At 27.1% G+C, this 6735-nt stretch overlaps 1 pseudogene; it reads left to right on the top strand.

The window, feature by feature from the left end:
* Nucleotides 1–819: 819 nt before the first annotated feature.
* LOC113385774 lies at nt 820–6480 on the top strand (annotated as a pseudogene).
* Nucleotides 6481–6735: the final 255 nt, after the last annotated feature.

Below are 6735 nucleotides of genomic sequence, written 5' to 3'. Positions count from 1 at the left end.
ATAAAATGAAAATTATGGTCTGTTTAACCTTCAAGACTTGCCATAGAAAGTTGTAATTAATATTTTTTAAAGTTTAGATTTAGAGCTAATGTTACATAACATTATTATTACTATTATTAATTAGCCATATGACTAATTTTACTGAATTGATAATATAGACTTAAAACTTATTAATTACTAAATGAACAAAAGAATAAGATGATTAAGTAAATTAAAAAAGTTCATTTAATTTTTATCTTTCAGAAAGGACGTTAAGAATAGTGCGGCTGATTTCTTTAATATCTGAACAAGGACACAGGAACAACGCCATGTGTGTTGGCTTATGCAATTCGTAGAAAATATCGGTCGATTATATATTATATATATATATATATATATATATAAGAGAATAACAATTAAATTTTCGAATTTCGGGTTTTAAGGTTTTCCGGCGGTCTGGATGATCGTTTCATAATAACGGCGATAGCATTTAGCAACTCATGATTTAGTTTGGAGATTAAAATAGGGAAACTGCGTCAATGAATTGTTATACTTTAGATCAATTGCATGATAAAATAGGATAAAAAATACATATGTATTAGGGATAAATTATATGTTGATGCCAAAGTGTGTGATCTAACTTGATAAACTCCTTGTAAAAATTATTCTGCAAGTAAATGCATAATCTTGCATAATGGCATGCAATTCAAATGAAAGAGCTAAAAAAAAGGATTTAATAAAAAAATCTTTGAGATATTTCCAGTTTCATTATAAACCGTTGGTATACATTTTGGGGTCAACTAGTGAAGAAAGTAATACTCTTCTTTTATCTATGATGATATGCATGTAATATCGACACATAGCATCGACATTCATGTGGAAAAACGGTTTGAGGTAAAAATGAATACATTAAATTCTAATATATTATTAATATATTATTAATAATATTGTCTAGGGTGAAAACCCAGAACCCACTTGATTTTAAGATTTTTCACATGCATGGTTTTAAACGTTTTTTCACATACATGGTATTAGATTTCCAATATACGCAACTTCATATTGTAAGATGCATCTGTCAGATTGGGCCTAAATACTTAAATATTTGCCTATCTATATATGTATGCATAATCTGTTTAATTTCAAATGATTAAAATTGATGATTAAAATCTTTCTAAATGGATGATTGGTTATCAATATAAATTGGTTCTCTCCGTATAATTTTTCCATGGATATTTTTTTTTAAAAAGAATAAAAAAAGAATAAACTAAGTGTTTACCGCGTATACTTGATATGTATAAAACAATATCATTATCGCAAGAAAAGATTATTTTTTAGAGAAAAGTTGACCTGCGGTTCAAACAGACTAGCATGTATGTTAACCGAATTGAATTGTTTACCTGGTACAAGTACTTTGATCAGTTCCATAGGTCATCCGCGCAGTAAAATTTTCTGAAGATAATTCAATCTTGCCTTAGCATTAAGAATATCAAAGCCAAAATTTAATTAACAGTGATAAATATGGAGAAGAATTCATTGTAAATGGGCCAAAAGAAGATGTTTTGCCACCAAGTTGCAACTCTTTTGCAGAATTAATGATGATTCTCTAAAACGCCACTATAATACTACTTTGCAGGTATTGTATTTTATTAGAATGTCAAATTAATATTAAATTTGTTTTGAAACTGACAAATATTATTTGAAGGTGTGTGCATTGACAAATGTGGAAACTACTGGAGGTCAATTATTGAATAGAGTTCATAAGCTAACATCTGCACTGCGTTCAGCTGGTGTCACTTCAGGGGATGCAGTGTCCATCAGTTGTGAAAATCGAGTGGAATTCACAGTAGTAGCATTGTCAGCTCTATGTGTGGGAGCCGCAGTTGCTCCTACAAATATTACATACTCACCTGGTTAGAATATTTTTATGTTTGTAGTATCCTATTTAAAATACTTAATATATACAAAATTATTTTTTAGATGAACTTCAACATGCATATAGTTTATCGAAACCAAAAATTGTATTTGCTTCATCATATTTGGTTTACAATATACTCCAAGTAGCACCTAAGTGTGCATTTCTGAAGGTGCGTAATACAAAAGAAATTTTACACATTGATAGGAACTACCGCGAAAAATCATGATAAATGCTATTAATTTGTAATGAACAACAGTTAATTTTAACTTTGTATTTATATTCTCTTTTGATAATATCAAAAAAATATCTTTATATACTGTATTAATGTATGCTAAATTTCAGTATATAATTGTTTTTGATGGTGAAGAATCTGAAGAGAAAATGTTTATTACTATAGTACAATTTCAAGAAAAATTTCAAAGTAATTTTATTAAAAATGAAGACTTCTTTGTTACACCAGTTAATGTAAAATTTCATACTGCTGCCATTTTGTGTTCTTCGGGTACTACTGGATTACCAAAAGGAGTTGAACTTACTCATCACAATTTGATAGTCAGCCTTGCACATGGATTGTAAATGTAAATAATAAATATATAATATAATTAAACAAAATATTTACATGTTTTTTTCTCAAAGGCATCGAGCATCAACTATTGAAGACGCAGTTCGAGTTTTAGCAATCATACCATGGTTTCATGCTTTCGGTTTTGTAACTTCTATGACAATAACTGCTTTTGGTGGGACAATGGTTGTATTACCACGATTTGATAACGTGTTGTTTCTCGAGAGTATTCAAAATCATAAGGTTGGTTTGTTTATACATTATTATTACTATTTTATAATTATTTTTTACTCAATGCCTTTTAAAAAGGCATAGGAAGCAATTTACTATTTAAGATTATAAAATATATTTGAAACTTACATTCAATGTAGAAAAGGAATATCTGTGTGTCCAATACTTGTCTAGATTATTAGTTCATTGCAGATTAATTGCACCTATTTATTACAATAGGCAGCACTCATGAAATATCTTTTTTTTTCACAATTTCCATTTAGTTATAACAATTTTTTAAAGGTAGCTTTTGATGTAGTCATTTGTAATCTCTGCCACAAAATGAAGAGAATGCGGATTGGTGATAAAATGATTTAGGATATATGAACAAATTGGATATAGCAAATTTGGCCACTGCATTGTGGAAAGACAGTGGTAAATTTTATGTTAAATTTTCCTGAATTGATTTATAGATTTTTCACATAAGTCTTTTACATTACCTCTGTACACCTCAAAAACTTTGTCTTCTTTATAAATACATTATCATATACTTATCAGTGCACAATGTGTGTAATTACTATGCACACACCACAGTTTGTATAGCACAGACTTGGCTCATAATTCAACTGGACCAACACCAAAATATCTTTATATACACCCACACACACACACACACACACACATAGATATATATATATATATACATATATATATATATAAATATATATATAGACTTTTATAGAAATATATATTAGACTTTGTTAATAAATATATATATATATATATATATATATATATATATATACATATATATATATGTCCAAAAACTGAGCTTGTGTAATTTCATGACATACACATGCCCACATTTTTTATAGTATAGTTAATATTTTTTTTATACACATACCTTTGGAATATTATTATTTTCAGGTCACGTTTCTTTTTACTGTACCGCCTTTATTGGTTTTTAACAAAAGATCCATTAGTGCAAAAATATGACCTGAGCAGTGTAAGAAGGATCATGTGTGGTGCGGCTCCTTTAAGTAAAGAGTTACAAGATGAAGTTTCTACCAAGTAAGATATTTTAATTAATAGAATATTATTCTGAAATTTAGATTGATTTCAATTTGAACTCGTTTTGTTTTTTTATATATATTAGACTTAAAGATAGGTATACTTACAGACAAAAACTATTTAACACTACACTACACTAATTAACACAATTGTAACACCAAGCTACCAGTAGTTCAAACATTTAAAACTAATTATGAATTTGAGTCACACAAAGTTGAAGTCTAAGTGCTGAATGAATTGTTTTAAATTTTTTTTTAAAAATTTGCAATATTTGTTTGAAATGATTCAGTTTCAAGATTTCTTCAATTTGGCTTTTATTTTCTGAACATAATTCTTAACTGTTTCAATATTAATAAAATAGGACTTTAGTAATGTTATTGACTTTAGAATATTTGCAAGAAAATAAAATTTTAGAAATTTAGAAAAATTTAGTATTTAAAGATACAACATACAAGTTATACAAATATTAACATTCTGGAAATTTCAAGATTTGCATATTTAACATTTTGCAAATAGGTTTAATTGCACTGTTCAACAAGGATATGGTCTAACTGAAACAACATTAGCTGTACTTTCACAAACTTTAGAATCTGGTAATAAATATGGCAGCTGCGGCGTTCTTGCGCCTGGTACGTCCGCCAAGGTTAGTATTTAAATGTTTTAAAGTGTGATTTGTTTGATATTCAGCAATTATTAATATGATATTTGAAACATAATGAGATTCTATATTAGTACTATAGTACTATTTCAATAATGATTTCTATCATGAAAATTTTTAAATAATGTAGTTGTTATATTTTTCGAATTAAAAATCATTTCTACTTTCAAATTACGCATAATTTGTTTGTTATTTAATTCTTTAGAATATTTTTTTAAAAATCGAAAAGTTGAAGCTAGTTAATTCATTTTTGCAATGATAATTTGAGCGTTAAGAGAGTTTTGAGCATTAGATAGAAAATTATTCAAAATTAGTGGCTGAATGCATGACTACAATCTTTAGCTTTATATTACAGTATTTTAAAATATATATAAGATCTTGTAAATTTTAATGTAGCACAATTATTGGATGGATGCAATATATATATATATATATATATATATATATATATATGTTTAAAGGTTATTGACATTGAAAGTGGAAAAGCACTGGGTCCAAACCAGCAAGGGGAATTTGTTTTAAAGGTGACTTGATGATGAAAGGCTATATTGGCAACCCAGGTGCAACAGCTGGTATGATAGATAAAGATGGCTGGCTTCATACGGGTGATATGGTTATTATGATGAAGATGAACATTTTTTTGTAGTCGATCGGCTGAATGAAAGAGTTAATAAATAAAAGGGTTTCAGGTATGGTATATATGCATTATAATTATGTTTATGGAGCTGATTTATTACATTATGAAATTAAATTGTAATTTTACCTGTTGTATTCAATACATATATATGCACACTACATATATATATATATATTATATATATATATTATATATATTATATATATATATATATATATATATACATATGTAATATATACATATGTTATATAAAATCGTTTGAATCAAATTCATAACAACTTAATTCAAACCAGATTTTACCCTGCTTTTCATCAAATCCAATGAAACTTTATGCAACAGTCATAAAATGAAATGATCATTTCGTTTTTTATTCCATTTGATACCTGGATTATGTGTAAATTATATAGAAATTTTTTTTACCAAAAGGTACCACCGGCTGAATTGGAAGCCTTACTTCTAACTCATCCTGGTGTAATGGATTGCGCCGTTATAGGATTGCCAAACGAAGATGTGGGAGAATTGCCTCTTGCGTTTGTAGTTCCAAGTTTAAAAAATAAACCTTCAAAAAAAGAGTTGATAGATTTTGTTGCAGGTATTTAAATTTCCCCAATTTATATATAGTTATTGTTATATTTACGGAGCATAAAATTCTTTTACTTCTTATTACGGATTCTTTCTTTTACTTTTTATTTACGGAGATTTTGGATATATTGTTTTTCAAAAATACAATAAATGTAGATAATGATTAAGTAAATATGTAGATATTTTGCAAAAACCATCATAATGGTTTCTATTAATTTCAAGCTAATCTACTCTGAACAAACTGAATGAATACATTTATATTCACTGATTTCGTTACAATGAATATGAAAAACATATGATATGTAGTATTTGTTAGCAGAAATCTTCCTAAATGTATATTTGTGTCGAATTTATAAATTTCGTCTATATTATATTATAAAATTGCGTAAAACAATTTGATAATGTGATATTAGCAGAAATACTAATTTTATATAGTTGTTTTTATTGTGGAATGAACAGTCTTATCTTAAAACCATACTTATGATTTTTTTTCAATATTAAACCAATGTACAATGGTTATTATTGCACAATATTTTCAATAGTGATGTTTTGCCCAAAATCCCTAGTTAATATTGCATATTTTTCAATTCAATACCACTTTAACTTAATTCTTGTTTATATTTTCTGTTTTGCAGGAAAAGTTTCTTATGCTAAAAGACTTCATGGTGGCATAGAGTTTATCGACGAAATACCAAAAAACCCAACGGGAAAAATATTAAGAAGAGTTTTGAGGGATCGTGTTACAACGCTGAAAAACAAATTGTGATTAATCATAAGAAAAAATATATATTTATCATATAAATATTAATGTTGGTTACAGTTTTCTAATGCAAATATGTATTGGCTTTAATATATTAAAGATGGAATGAGAGTAAGTAAGTTTATAAATTAGCTTTTATTTCTGTTATTCTTGCTAACTTGTAATTAAAAAATATTTCTAGTTTTGCTTGATTTTGCATATCTGCCTTTTTGTATAACATTTTTGAAAAAGTGAGAAAAATTAAGCTTTTAAAATAAAACAAAAAAATTCTTGAAGTCAGATACCGTTGAAAATAGTTAATTATGTCCGGTTGATTGATTGATTGATATTATGATATCAATTTTCCATGAATTGTGTATCT

The sequence above is a fragment of the Ctenocephalides felis genome, unplaced genomic scaffold (assembly GCF_003426905.1).
Source record: "Ctenocephalides felis isolate EL2017-DRISC unplaced genomic scaffold, ASM342690v1 CF-g0.4_SCAFFOLD_03571, whole genome shotgun sequence".
Taxonomy (NCBI): Eukaryota; Metazoa; Arthropoda; class Insecta; order Siphonaptera; family Pulicidae; genus Ctenocephalides; species Ctenocephalides felis.
Note: the sequence above shows the minus strand (reverse complement) of the source record. Positions and strands in the feature narration are given on the sequence as shown.